This window comes from Aegilops tauschii, chromosome 6, assembly GCF_002575655.3.
Source record: "Aegilops tauschii subsp. strangulata cultivar AL8/78 chromosome 6, Aet v6.0, whole genome shotgun sequence".
In the NCBI taxonomy this organism is placed as follows: Eukaryota; Viridiplantae; Streptophyta; class Magnoliopsida; order Poales; family Poaceae; genus Aegilops; species Aegilops tauschii.
Window position 1 is genome coordinate 432,384,742 of NC_053040.3, and position 15,175 is coordinate 432,399,916.

Sequence of the window (15,175 nt, forward strand, 5' to 3'; positions counted from 1 at the left end):
TTATTAGTCTCGACAAACTTCGTTAACTTCACACAATTCCACCCGCGGGGTGTATTTCAAACTTCTGTTGAATGCTGGCCAAGGACCTTTTGATATGTAAATATGCTCGCCAAGTTCTATCTTTCCTTACTTTCCGCTCCTTGGCTTTTTCCTTTGCCGCCTTCCCTCGGTTGCCGTCTTGCCAGCCGAATAGCCGCTCTGCGAACTGTGGCTGGGTCAAGTACTTAGCCACTTTTGGGAGGCAAGTACTTAGCCGATTAGAGTTTTTAGCAAGTTAAGTAGAAGCCGGCCGGCCGGCTGCTCAACAGCCGGTCGGTGAAGCGGGAAGCCGGCTTGGACTATGTGCATGCTTTGGGTCCTTAGCCATTTTTCATGCAGACACCCTTTCTGCCTTAACTCCTGCCGACCGAACAGTAGCTCTGCGAGCTGCGGCGTCTGGCAGGAGAAAGCTTAAGTGCAAACACATTACTTGTCCGGCTGCAGGAAGCATGACATAGTACAAGGCGGCGAGTCCCCGGGTCGACTGGTCGAACCCGGTGCCAGACGAATTAATGAAATGACACAATGACAGGCAAAATACTTATCATATAGATAAAAGAGGGCAGTCCCCGAGCTCTTCTCGGGGGACCCGGAGTCTTTGTACTTAATACAAAAGTTGGCGTGGTACATACTGCATCAACTGTAAAACCTTCGAAGGAGGTTTGCATTCCATGGTTGCTCCGTCTCCTTGCCGGAGTCGTCTCGTTTGCGTGCTCAAGGCTTTTGAGCATCAATCAGGTTGTAGGAGTCGTTACCCAACACCTTGCTGATGGTGAAGGGGCCCTCCCAAGGTGACGAGAGCTTGTGCTGGCCGGCTATTCGCTGGATCAGCCGGAGCACAAGGTCTCCCTCTTGGAAGGATCTTGGCTTGACCTTCCGATTGTAGTATCGATGCAGGCTCTGCTGGTAGATGGTGGACCGACTGAGTGCCAACAGCCGGCCCTCTTCCAGCAGATCGACGCCATCTTCTCGTGCTTCTTTTGCCTCCTCTTCGGTGTACATGGTGACTCGAGGGGAGTTGAATTCTATGCCCGTCGGGATGACGGCTTCGGCACCGTAGATGAGGAAGAAAGGCGTGATGCCGGTTGACTTGTTCGGAGTTGTGCGCAGGCTCTAGAGGACGGCCGGCAGCTCGTCGAGCCAGCAGCCGGCCGAGCCCTCCAGAGGTTCGACCAGTCGGGGCTTGATGCCAGACAAAATGAGGCCGTTTGCTCGCTCCACTTGGCCGTTTGACTGCGGATTGGCAGCGGACGCTAAGTCCAGTCGGATGCCCTGCGTCGTGCAGAAACGGGCCAAGGCACCTTTGGCAAAGTTTGTGCCGTTGTCGGTGATGATGCTGTGCGGTATGCCATACCGGATGGTGATGTCGGAGATGAAAGTCACAGCAGTCGGACCATTTAACTTCTTAATTGGCTTCGCTTCTATCTACTTGGTGAACTTGTCCACCGCGACAAGCAGATGAGTCATGCCACCGCGTGCTGTCTTGAATGGTCCCACCATGTCCAGGCCCCAGACGGCAAAGGGCCAGGCAATGGGGATAGTCTTGAGTGCAGAAGCCGGCTGATGTGGCTTCGAGCGGAACTTCTGGCACCCTTTGCATTTCTGGACCAAATCTTTGGCGTCTTCTAGAGCAGTCGGCCAGAAAAAACCATGGCGAAAAGCTTTGGCAACGAGTGCCCTTGAAGCCGCGTGGTGGCCACACTCGCCTTGATGGATATCTTTGAGGATTGCTTGGCCTTGCACCGGCTCCACGCAGCGCTGGTACACACCAGTGACGCTACGCCTCACAAGTTCTCTATTGACGATGGTGTATGCTGCTGCTCGGCGTTGCACTTGCCGGGCCGAGATCTCATCGGTCGGCAGCTCTTTGTTCACCAGAAAGTTGAGGATGGGCTGAGCCCATGAAGGTGCTGCAATTTCTTCGACTACTAGGACTGCTACTTGCACGAGGGTGGTTGGGCCGGGAGGCGGCGGGCTAGAGTCTGTGGCCGCCTGCTGAGTCGATGAAGTCCCCGGGCCGACTGCTACAGTCCCCGGGCCGGGTTCTGAAGTCCTTGGGCCAGGTGCGACTGCTGCAGTCCCCGAGCCGCCTGCCGAAGTTCCCGCGCCGGCTGCCGGGGTCCTCAAGTCAGATCCGACTGCTTCAAGAGGAGCCAACACGAAGATGGAGTCTGATTCTAGCGACGGCTTGACAGACGGCTTGAGGAGGCGTTGCAGGGCGACGCCGGCTGGTATTGCTTGGCGGGTGGAGCCGATCCGTGCCAAGGCATCAGCTTGCTCATTGTCATTTCTTGGCACATGAAGGAACTCGCACCCCTCAAAGTATCCACTGAGCTACTGTACGAGGAAGCGGTAGCTCGCCATGTTTGCATCCTTGGCGTCCCAGTCGCCTGACGACTGCTGGACCACCAAGTCGGAATCACCATAGCACAGGATCCGGCGAATGCCGAGTTCCTTGGCAAGCCGGAGCCCGTGAATGAGTGCTTCGTACTCGGCAATGTTGTTGGAGGCGGCAAAGTGGATTTGCAGCACATATCTAAGCTTGTCACCTTTGGGAGAGGTGAGGACGATGCCGGCTCCCAAACCGGTGCGCATCTTGGAACCATCAAAGTGCATTCGCCAATGGGTGGAGTCTGGCGCTGGCGGCAGGTACTGGGTCTCGGCCCAGTCGACGAGGAAGTCGGCCAATGATTGTGACTTGATGGCGGTGTGAGGCTGGTAGCAGATGGTGTAGGGGGCCAAATCTATGGCCCATTTGGCCACTCGGCCTGAAGCATCTCAGCTTCCAATGATCTCGGCAAGTGGAGCTGTGCAGACCACAGTGATTGGGTGCTCTTGGAAGTATGGCTTCAGTTTCTTGGCGGCAAAGTGCACGCCGTAGCACATCTTCTGGTAGTGGGGGTAGTTTTGCTTGGAGGTGGACATCACTTCACTCAGGTAATACACCGGTCTCTGGATAGGTAGTGCTTTGCCTTCTTCTTTGCGTTCCACCACTATGACCGTGCTGACCACCCGACTGGTGGCGGAGAGGTAGAGGAGCATGGGCTCCTTAGGAGTCAGAGCCACTAGGACAGGCGGAGTGGTCAACATCTTCTTGAGCTGGAGAAAAGCTTCATCCGCCTTGTCGTTCCACTCGAAAAAGTGGTCTTCTTCATGAGCTGGTACAGGGGAAGAGCCTTCTCGCCCAGCCGACTGATGAAATGGCTGATGGATGCCAAGCAGTCGGTGAATTTTTGCACGTCCAGCAGTCGGGTGGGCACTTCCATCCTCTCGATGGCCTTGATCTTCACAGGGTTGCACTCTATGCCGCGCTCTGAGACCAGAAAGCCAAGGAGCTGGCCGGCTGGCACTCCAAAGACGCACTTCTCCAAGTTGAGCTTGATCTGAAATCGGCGCAAGTTCTCAAAGGTCTCCTTGAGGTCTTCTAGCAGCGTTCCACGCTTCTCTGTCTTCACCACAACATCGTCCACATAGACGTGGGCATTTCTGCCAAGTTGCTTGAGGAGACACTTCTGCATGCAACGCTGAAATGTGGCGTCGGCATTCCTCAAGCCGAACGTCATGGTCAGGTAGCAGAAGGCTCCGAATGGCGTGATGAAGGCGGTCTTCAGCCTGTTGGCCGGGTTCAGCTTGATCTGATGATACCCTGAGTATGCATCCAAAAAACTCAACAGCTTGCATCCGGCTGTGGAGTCTATCACTTGGTCAATTCTTGGTAACGCAAAGGGGTCTTTGGGGCAAGCTTTGTTGAGGCTGGTATAATCAATACACATGCGCCACTGCTTGTTCTTCTTCAGCACTAGGACTGGGTTGGCCAACCACTCTGGAAAGAACACCTCCATGATGAAGCCGGCTGCTAGAAGCCGGGCTATCTCTTCTCCAACAACTCTTCTCTTCTCTTCCGACAGGCGGCGCAAGGGTTGCCTGACTGGCTTGGCATCAGACCGGACATGTAGCTTATGCTCGGCGAAATCCGTCGGAACAGCCGGCATGTCTTTGGGTGACCATGCAAAGATGTCCCGATTCTCACGGAGGAAATCGACGAGCTCGCTTTCCTATTTGCTGTCAAGGTTCGCACCTATGAAAGCATGCCTCTCCGGGTGCTCTGGGTCCAAGGGTATCTTGTTGGTTTCTTTGGCCGGCTTGAACGAGCCCTCAGCTTCCGACTCCTTGGGGTCGGGTGACATTTCCAGCTGCTTGCCTGCCATCGCCACAACCCGGTCAAGGAGCCGCTTCTCAGCAACGATCACGAGGGACTCGGCTAGCCGACTGCTATCTGCTGCACAGGCGGATGACTTCTTGTAATCCCCTTCCATGGTCAGGATTCCCTTGGACCTCGGCATCTTCATCTTGAGGTAAGCATAGTGGGGGACCGCCATGAACTTGGCCAGGGCGGGCCGGCCAAGTAGCGCATGGTAAGGGCTGTCAAGGTCCACCACCTCAAACCAGACCGGCTCTCGGCGAAAGTGTTCTTTGTCTTCGAAGAGGACGTCAATCTGTGTCTTGCCGATTGGTGAGCAGGAAAGGCCAGGAACTATGCCTTGGAATACTGTCGGACTGGGCTGAAGCTGCCTCTGTTTGATTCCTAATTTCTCCATAGTATCCTTGTACAGGATGTTGATGCTGCTGCCGCCACCTATCAGAACTCAGGAGAAGCGAGTAGCTGGCCTCTCCGTGGCAAAGGTGGCATCCAACACCAGAGCATAAGAGCCGGGATTGGGCATCACCTCCGGGTGGTCGGCTCTGCTCCAGCTGATGGGCTTCTCAGACCAATGCATGAACTCGGGGGTCTCTGACGCTACTGCATTTACTTCTTGTTGTCGCTGCCATCTGCTGTGTCTGTCGTCAGCCACGCTAGTGAACACGACGTAAGCTCCATGCTCTTCAGGATATTCGTCTTGTATCGCGCCGACTGGCCGAACCGCCGGCTGCTGAGGTGGAGGAGGCGGCGGGCCGGCAGGCGGAGGGGGCTGGAGTCCATCACCCTTGGCGATCCTCGTGAGCCAGTGGCACTTCCGAGTGGTGTGGTTGGCGGCTTCGCGCCGCTGTGGAACTTGTAGGGTGCATCGAGAGTCTGTTCGTACGAGAAGGCGGGCAACCAGTTGGGCTTGCCGCCCTTTTGGCATTTGGGAGGAGGCTGCCCTTCCGGCTGCTGATCTTCGACGGTTGCCACCTACCGGCTCGTGGAGGCCGGCTGCATGGCCTTGCGCTTGTTGTCATTCGATTGCTGTCGCCGGCTGGCGTCACCAGCCGGGGTCCGAGGAGCTTGAAGGGCCACCTTGCCCGACACATTGACTTGGATCTCCGTCTTCATTGAGGAGTCGGCCGTGGCGTACTTGTCTGCTATGATCAGCAGTTTGTCGAGGGTCGCGGGCTCATCGTAGAGAAGCTTGTGCTTGAGGAGGGTGCCCTCTCGGCACCCGGCAGTGAAGTACTCGATGGCCTGCACCTCGTGCATGCCCTCGCAAGAGTTGCGCAGCTCGGCCCAGCGCGTGAGGTAGTCGCGAGTCGACTCGTTGGGGCCTTGAACACATAAGGAGAGCTGGTGAGGGTTGGGCGGCCACTTGTACGTGCTGGTGAAGTTGCGGATGAAGGCTTCAGTGAAATCAACCCAGCTGTTGATGCTTCGGTGCTTCAGGCTGTTCAGCCATGTCCGGGCCATGCCCTGGAGCATGAGCGGAACGTACTTCACGGTAACGTGCTTGTTGCTGTTGGCGATGCTGACGGCTGTTGAGTAGTCGACCAGCCAGTCCTCCGGCTTCACGGAGCCGGTGTACTTTGGTGTATCTCTCGGGAGAGTGAACCCTTTGGGGAAGGGCTCCTCTCGAATGCGGGGGCCGAAACAAGGCGGACCCAACTTGTTTTCTTCTTCTAGCGCCAGAGATCGGTTGAGGCGATCGATCCGGTGGCGGGCATCATTTTCTCCGATTCCTTCTCGGCAGCCAAGGCGGTCGCCGAGTGACGGGTGATCAACATGCGGCGGGGAAATGCGCCTCTCCCTGCGGGGAGGGGGAGGCGGACAACCGTCTCGCCGCCGCACTGCTCTTGGGCGGCCGTCTTGGCCACACTCGATGGTGATGTGAGTCCGGCTGCGGCTAGCAGCCAACTCCTTGTCTCTTCTATCGTGGACGCCCCAGTCGGCGTCTGGGATGTCGCACCTTGGTCTCGGCGAGGAAGCAGGTCATCATTTCGCCGGTTGGGCGCTTCAGTGCGGCACCCGGCCTCTTGCTGCTCAGCAGCCGCGTCGAGGAGCTGCTGGACTCGCTCTGTCATGTGGCGACGCTCGTTGCCCTCGAGCTTGGCTAGCTCGTCTGCTGTCGCCTGGGCAGCTCGTATGTTCTCTGCAGGCGTGGCGTAGACGGGACGATCTGTCCCGAACATGCTAGCGATGGTCGCGCCACGCTGCCAGACCAGGCCAACGTGGCTAGGTCCACCAGGAGCCGGCGTGCCGCCGACAGCGCGGTCCATCTCCCGCTGGTAGTCCTCCGAAAGGCATCTCATGCTGACCAGCCGGTTGGCGCTTTCGACGAGCTGGACACGGCGTGCCTCCAGGGTCTCGGCGTTGGTGTCTTCCGGGATGGGCGCAGTCAGGTCTTGCATGCAACGGATCCTGGCCACCTCCGTCAGAGTGCTCGCCGTGGCTGATGACGAGCACTTCCGTGACGGTGTTGCCGCCGCTGTTCGCGCGAGGGAGTGGCTCATCGTAGACCACCACGTTGGTGGGGAACGCGTCAAGTGACGCCGTGTCGGAGTCGACCAACATCGGGTCGGTGGAGCCAACCGACTCCAAGTCTGCAGCAGGCTCGCTGGCGACGTGGAGCTGGTCGAGGAGGCTCATGAGGCGGCTCTCGGGGCCCTCTATGCCCGCATCAGACACGGGCTCGTCGCAGAGGCGAATCTCGCCAACAAGATCAGCGAGGCAGCTCGCCGCGCAGGCGACTTCTGTGCCGTGTAGCGCATCGGTGCAGACGCCGTCTAGCGTGCTGGGCTGGCTGCGCTCGCCAGGATGGAACATGGTTCCCGTCCAGAACAGGTCTACGGGAGACGGTGCACCTCGCCCCACGGTGGGCGCCAAATGTCGGGGGTTGGGTGCGACATATGCCAATGGATGGCTTATCATGGTGGGAGCGAGTAGAACGTCACCGGTGCCTGGAAGCGGGATGAGGCGTAGATACGAACGCCGGCGCACTTTACCCAGGTTCGGGGCTCTCCTAGGAGATAACACCCTTAGTCCGGCTCTGCGGGGTCTCCGCATGATTACTAAGGCACTAGTGAGTACAATGGTGCTCCTCGAGCTGTATGCTAGAGGTAGAAGAAGGCAGGGCTTGCTCTCCTCTCCCCCTAGGTGTGAGTCTAATTCTAACAGGTTCGAACCCTTTGCATGGGTGCCCTGGGGGGTTTATATAGGCCTACCCCCAGGGGTACAATGGTAATCCAGCCGGGTGTAGGACCCGGCTGTCAGTGTCTCTGGTCGCCGGCTTCTCCGCCGGCTGCTGGTGCCCGCCATCTAGTGGGCCCCGCCGACTCGTCTGGTACGGAGCCGACAGGCCGCTCCCGCCGCTCGCGGGTCTTGTCGGCTGCTGATTACTATAGCCATGATGCTAATGACGCAGACTTGGTCAGGGGAGCGTGGCTACAGTCCTGCCGCCTGGTGGGAGATCACTGTAGCCACACTGCGTCTTATCTGGTTAATGGTGCATGGGCACCGAGGAGGGAATGGGCCGCCTGCTAGAGGCCGGCCTTCCTCGGGTCCGACTGGCCAGGCTTCCGCCGCCTTCCGGGCTCTCGCTGCCTGGTAGGGCCCGCTGCCTGCGGGCCGTACTGACAGGCCGTCGTGGGAACAGGGCTCCGCCTGCCAGCAATGACGTCAAGGGCGGAGTGGCAACAGTGCCGCGCCGGGCGGAGATCTCCGCCCGTACGGAGCACTGTGGCCAAGGCCGGCCCTGGATATGAGGGTGATGGGCTACGCTGTAGCCTCACCATGTCTTGTCTTCTTAATGGGGGCGCAGACTCTGAGGGCGCCGTGGGCCGCCTGCGAGAGGCCGCCTGCCAGGAGTCGGCCCGTCTTGGTGCCGCCTTCTGGAGCTTAGCCGCCTTATGGCAGCCGGCAGCTCGGACCAGCCGACCATCAGAAGGCGGGGCTTTATCTCGATGTCCTGAGGGGCGCAGCCGGCCCCGATGTCTTGAAAGGTTCTGGGAGTCGGGTTAGACTACCCGTGGCCCATTACTCTGACATTCCTGTTCCCGATGTCCTTTTGGTCAGAATAAGCACACTAATCGTCTGTTGAGGTACTCCTTGCCTTGACCTATATGTTGGAACTAGTATTATGACCCTAGGCATTTTAGAGGATCACCTGGTAATATGGCCATGTTTTGTGTTCCCAGTGTGATGATTCTGGCCGTCATTCTCGAAAGCATCCCATGATGCCATTTAGTTAGTAGGCCTTTTATCTCTGGGTTCTTAAGCCCAAGATTCACTCTACTTACCTCGTGTTGATAGTGTTGCTCGTACCTTTAGGATGTTAGTAACCTTTGCGATAGTCCTCGAGGTCCGTGGTATTTCCTTCTTCCAAATACCATGAACTGCTTATGGTAGAAGTTCCTCGTTGAATCAAAAGATCACAATAAGGGTGCTCTTGATGAGTTCTCGATCATATGTTGTGACTCTGCCAGTTCTATCTTTCTGCATGGGTTTTCCGGAAGAAATATGTTGAACTCGTTCGACATAGCAATCCATGCATCCACAACTTAGAAAATCATACGTTCCTTGAGTTGTCCCTCTTCAGTGGTATTCCGACCTTAGTCTATCAGTTGGTGGTCAAGAGTAGTTGTGCATTCGTGTTCATCGATGCCCTTTATTCTTGTGGTCCGTTAAGCCGTTCTATTTCAGAATGACTAGGAGAAACAAACTCCAGTACCTTGTCCATTTCGAGGATTGGGTCAAAGTAGTTGTGCTCCGCAGGGCAAAATGCCAATCCAGCTTTTGCTCTGTTCTACCGTGGAGTGTCACCCTCTTTCTTATCAAGAATGACGTGGGAATTCCACAGCCTCTTGCGAATTCTCGATACTGTGATACTCTCGCCATCATTGTTCATTCCTTGGTCCCTCTGTTGTTGCAACCGGAATGCCGACAAGTGAACCGTGATATGTGAAATCAATACTCCTAGCAACCCTGTTGCTTGGGAGTTAATGGAAGATAATTTCATTCTTAGCGTGTTGGTTACTGAACCATCATTCTAAGATGGGTCGTGCTACCTAGTCCATATTTCCTGGTGCACTCCTCGACATGAGATGGGATTGTGTCAACCCCTCGCTCCCTTGATCATATCGTCTTGCCCTGAAAAGCAAGATTGGTCTCGAGCTTAGTAACATATCGGTGGTTCGTGATTTTCCGAACATCTTCTCGGAATTATTACCAGGTTGTCACTTGATCGCTATGTTGAGTTCATGATCATGTTGGTTTTTCTCTAAACCAGCCATACTCCAAGAATCTGTGTTGGGTATGTACCCCTGAGCTAGTTGGTTAAGCTGAACAACAACTTGGAGAGTTGGAGGATAAAAGCTGCTTGACTTAGTTCATTTTCAAAGGGATATCCTTGTGTTTGGTGTGTGTTGAAGAAAGATGATATCTTCATCGATTGATCTTCGTGTTCAGCTAATGGACCTATCATCTTATCCAAACTTTGATTTGAGTATGGGCTATCATCAAATCAAATCAGAACCAACGATATTCGTAATGTTGTCTTACTCGTGGTTGATCCCTCGAGCATACACCATTACATCTTTTGGTCTGACCAATGCTATCACCTTGTTCACATAATTGTGGAATTCCACTTATATGGAAACCTGGATGAATTGTTATTGAGCCCATCAGCAACATTTCTATCTTATCCATGATTCATGTTGGACATTAAGCTAGTGTTGGAAACTTGTGTAAGCATTTTCTTCATGATCCGTTCGTGAAGCATATGTTTGGATGAAAGAAGTGACTTTCTCTAATTCACGTGCACTTGATGTAAGTTGCCGCCATGAATTTGAGAAAAGCTTGTTTTGCTTCCTTTGGAATTGTTCCAAGTCAGTTATGCATGTGTGAATGTATTCTATGGTTTGGTAGATTAATTACCTCCACTCCATATGTATTCCCTAGCACACCAAGCCACTGATTGACTTGTTCAAGGAAAGGGAGTTGTTGCGCTAATCCTAGGTCATGCACAAGACTTCGTTACCCTCAATGATGGTTCCCAATCAGAACTCGGTAGTGTTTTATTATAAGACTACTATGTTGTCAAGCTTGCCTGGGATAGCGTGTTCACATGTGTGTAGCAGAACCAGCTCATGTTTTGGAGCTTACTATCGTAGTTCGTTTCCCGAGAATCTTGCAACGTTGTCTCATCAATTTGTGTTGCAACCTTTCCTTTTCAGACATGTTGTCTGAAATATTCTGTTACCAACCAGATCTGAATCTCAGGCAGATATGATGGTTGGAACATTCCCAACATTTGCATCTTGTTCCCAGCTTGCACCGCCATTGTGCCAATCTCCCATGGGCTGCCCCTCTCAGTAATTGCTGTTTAGGATCATCTTCAGAAGTGGTCCTACCATGGGTCCCATCCATTTCCGGTGATAAGCAAAAATCATTCATTGTGTTGTCTTCAACAAGGTAGTCAACATCGTCCATTCTAGTATGTGTGTGCCATCCCTTCAAACTCTTTCAACCAATCAGTTGAGATTTTCCTTAGGCTGGTTTAGAGAGTTTCAATGATCTCTGTATCGAAGGTAATTCTTTTTGCCACTTAAGGGAATAGCTCTACGAGTCACCTTCCCTAAGGTGCCCCGTTATGGAATCATGAATTTATCTCCTCGCTACTTTGAAACCTATCAACCATCTTGTTCAAGCGTGGAATTGTTGCCTAACAAATTGAACCTTCGTCATCAGCTCCTTACAATCCCCCCCGAGGTGTGTTTTGCCTCTCAGCTCCAGAGATGTTCCACATCTCATTCCGTGAGTTGATCTTGTGATCTTTGAGATGATCCTAAGTTGCTCGAACCTCAAGAAGATCGATTCTTCTAAAATTCTCCCTTTCTTATCGTTGTCATGTTGGGTGAAGATCTCGAAAGCAAAGACGTGACGATCAATTGGAGCAATGAACCAACATCTTCGAGAAGGGCAGGTGGATCATGAGATCGTGTTAGCTTTGTGTCCCCTTTGTCTTCTTACCTCACGTCTTGAATCTCGGGACGAGATTCTTGTTTAGTGGGGGTGAGTTGTCATAGCCCTAGAATTGTTTGCAGATAGTTGCATCAGTGAGCATCATGCATCCTGTTAATTTCAAGAAACTGGAAATGAGGACATGTGAAAGCCTCAGAAATCATTTCTGAAAATGACCAAGATAAAAATTGCTTCAAATAAGTCCAAGAAAATGTTCCTGTGAATCTCTGGAAATATTGGCAAGGGATAAAATTCAAACCAATATTTTTAGAATCTCACAAACAATTATTTTGGGCCGTTGAATTAATCCAATAAATATTTGAATTGGATCTATTTTTATTATATAATAAATATATGTTCAATAATTCTGAAAATTGTTGTGTGGATTTGGATAAGTTCATTTAGTTCACACAATTATTTTTATGAATTTTGAAATTGATTTGGTCTTAGAACTAAATCACAAACAAACTGCAAAAATAGAAAAGAGAAAACAAAATAGACAAAAGCAGAGAGAGAGAGAAGAACTTACCTGGCAGCCCACTTACCTGGCCAGCTGGCGGCCCGGTAAGACAGCCCAGCCTACCACGGGCAGAGGCGTCTTCCACCTCGTGCCAGTCAGACGCAGGGCGCGTGCTCGCTGCGCGCTGGCCACACCACCTCCTGCTTCCGCCGCTTCCCCGACGCGGCTGTGAATGCCACGCACCCCCTGACCCCCTCTCTCACTCTCTTCCATCCTCCATCCCTCTCCGCCGAGCTCCACCGAGCGAGTTCGTCGCCGCCGCTGCGGCCACAGCCACTGCCTCACCTCCCCGACGCATCCCAGAGCTCCGCCTCGACCTACTCTTCCTCCTCACCGCGCCAAGTGAGCCGGGAAGCTCCGCTTCGTCTTCACCGTCATCGTCTTCAACCTGCGGCCGTCGAGATCGCCTCCGCCGCCCTGTCTGCTCTGGTCATCCTCCGAGCTCGCCGTCTGCACCACTGCCACCGCCGTGAGCCTCTCCCTTGAACCACCCTCTCCGTTATCTCGTTTGCACGCCGTAGATGCCGTTTCGCCGACGACTGAAGCTCGCCGCCACCCATGCTTGCCGCCGACGATGCTTCGGTGACCATTTGGTCCCGGGCGCACGTCCATCCTGCTCGCCGCATCACGTAGACGGCTTAGGTTCCGCGCACGCATCGCCTAGGCCACCGCAGCCGCGTTCCTGCGCATGCCCGGCCGCCGGCCGCCGCTGCCGAGCTCGTAGCCGTCGCCTCCGGCCACCACAGGCCCCGCTGCCATCCCCTTTCGACGCGCGCCAGCGAGGGCATTACAACGCGCCTAGCCGCGGTTCGAACCGTGCCCCGTAGCGCAATCCCGAGCCCCACTGCCGTCTCTGGCCTCGCCGGCGACGAGTCCCGGGTCAGCTCCGGCGAGTTTGACTCGGGTTGACCCCAGTTTGACTCCCTAGAGCCACTGACATGCGGGCCCCGCCCGGCTAATTAAGTTAGGTTAGTATTAACTAAGCTAGGTTAGTTTAGTTAGACACTGACACTCGGGACCCACTGGTCAGTTTGACCTGGGCCGCCTGTTGACCTGCTGACATCACTGATACGTCATGCTGGTGCAGTAACTGTTTTTCTGGATTTTAAATAAATCAGAAATGATTTATTAAATTCAGAAATTTTCCTAAACTTCTAAAATTCATCGAAATTCAACCATAACTCCAAATGAAATAAATTATATATGAAAAATTATCAGAAAAATTCAATCTATCCATCTGTATTAGTTTCATGCATGACAAACCAACCTAAACCTGCTGTATAGATGAAAACACATAAAGGGCATTTAAAATGCTTAAGTTTGGAGTTGCATTTGAATCCTTGATTCAAATGAGCTCCATTGAACTTGTTGCTGTTTGCATTAGCACAAAAAACATCACATATACATGCCATGTTCATGCATCATATTGTGCATTGCATTGATTGTGTTTATTCTCTGTTTGCCGGTGTTGTTCCCCCTCGGTAGACGTTGTTCCGACGCTGTGATCGTTGACACTGATGAAGACCCTATGCTATCTTCAGAAGTGCCAGGCAAGAAAAACCCCCTTGTTCATTCCGATACAATCCCACTCTCTCGCTCCTGCTCTCTTTTACTGCATTAGGACAACAACGTTTCAACTGTTACATGCTGCGGTAGTCGAACCCCTTTCCTCTGCATGACCTGTCATTGCCACAGTAAATAGATGAAACCCACTAGCATGAGTAGGAGTTGTTTGAGCCCTGATGTGCCTACTCATTCATGCTTGTCTGTCATGCCTGCTATTGCTTAGAGTTGAGTCAGGTCTGATTCATCGGGGCTGAATTGGAATGTGGCGAACATGTCCTACTATTGAGAGCTAAGTGTGTGAACATGATTTGGTAAAGGTAGCGGTGAGAGGCCATGTAGGAGTACATGGTGGGTTGTCTCATTGCAGCCGTCCTCAGGAACTGAGTTCTGTGTTTGTGATCCATGAACAGCTACTACCACGCATTGGAATGCTGAAGTGCCCCTCTCGACTTATTAACCAAGCTGATCTCTGTCCAGGAGTTGCAACTAGTTTCTGGTGTTTGTAGGTTGTGTTAGTAGTCTACCAAGTGGTATCCGGTACAGGTGGGCTTGGGACAGACTAGGCATCGTGGCACGGTGTACCAAGCGTAGAACCACCCGTCGAGGTGGGCTTGGGAACCCTACACACATCGTTTGGGGCCGTGAGCGACACCCCGGCCGGATCTCCTTGCGGATGGAACCCGGATAGGCGATAAACCTGGACTAGAGACTTGTGTGGTTAGTCAGGTCGTGGCCGACTCCCTCGCCAGGCTTCCGCTTGAAGGTTGCCGAGATACACGACGTGTACATGGTGGGAAGTGGTGAGAGCATGTGTGAAGAAGTACACCCCTGCAGGGTTAACATCATCTATTCGAATAGCCGTGTCCGCGGTAAAGGACTTCTGGGTTGCCTGTACAGTTCATAGACAAGTGAAAGTGGATACTCTAAAATGCGCAAGATAAGCGTGAGTGCTATGGATGGCATTCTCGTAGGGAGACGGGAGCGGATCCATAGTGGTGTATTGACTGGTGAACATGTGGACTCGTGTGCGCCACCTCAAAAGAGTTACTTGCAGTCATAGTTTAGGATAGCCACTGAGTCAAAGCTGGCTTGCTGCAGTCAAACTCCACCACCCCCTTTGTTGATATCGATGCATATGTAGCTAGTTCTGATGTAAGTCTTGCTGGGTACATTTGTACTCACGTTTGCTTATTTTATGTTTTGCAGAGAGACTTCAGTCTCGCTAGTAGTTCCACGTGGACTTCGACGTTTAGCTTGTTACCTCAGCTACGATCTTGTACCTTGAGAGAGTCTTATAGACAGTCAGGCTTCTCAGCCTTTTTCATTTGTAGTTGTCTGTACTCAGACATGTTTATGCTTCCGCTTGTTGCTTGTATGCTCTGTATGTTGGGTCATGAGACCCATGTTTGTAAAACTTGGCTCCTCGGAGCCTAATGAATAAATACTCTGAGTCATAGAGTCTTGTTGTGATGCCATGTTGTATTTGCACATATCGAGCATATTGCGTGTATGATTGAAATGCTTGGTATGTGTGGGATCTGACAACCTAGTTGTCTATCCTTGGTAGCCTCTCTTATGGGGAAATGTAGTCTGGTGCTTCCACTGAGCCAGGGTTGTCTGCTACAGCCCAGTTTACCAGAGTCCTGCTAGCCCAGCACTACTGCTCTGGAACACTTAGACTGGCCGGCATGTGATTCACATCATTCCCGTGTCTGTCCCTTCGGGGAAATGTCACGGGGTGACTTCCGGAGTCCTGCTAGCCTGCTACAGCCCGGATTCCTGGAGTCCTGTTAGCCCAGTTGCTACAGCCCGGATTCACACGCTGATGACCGACATGCTCG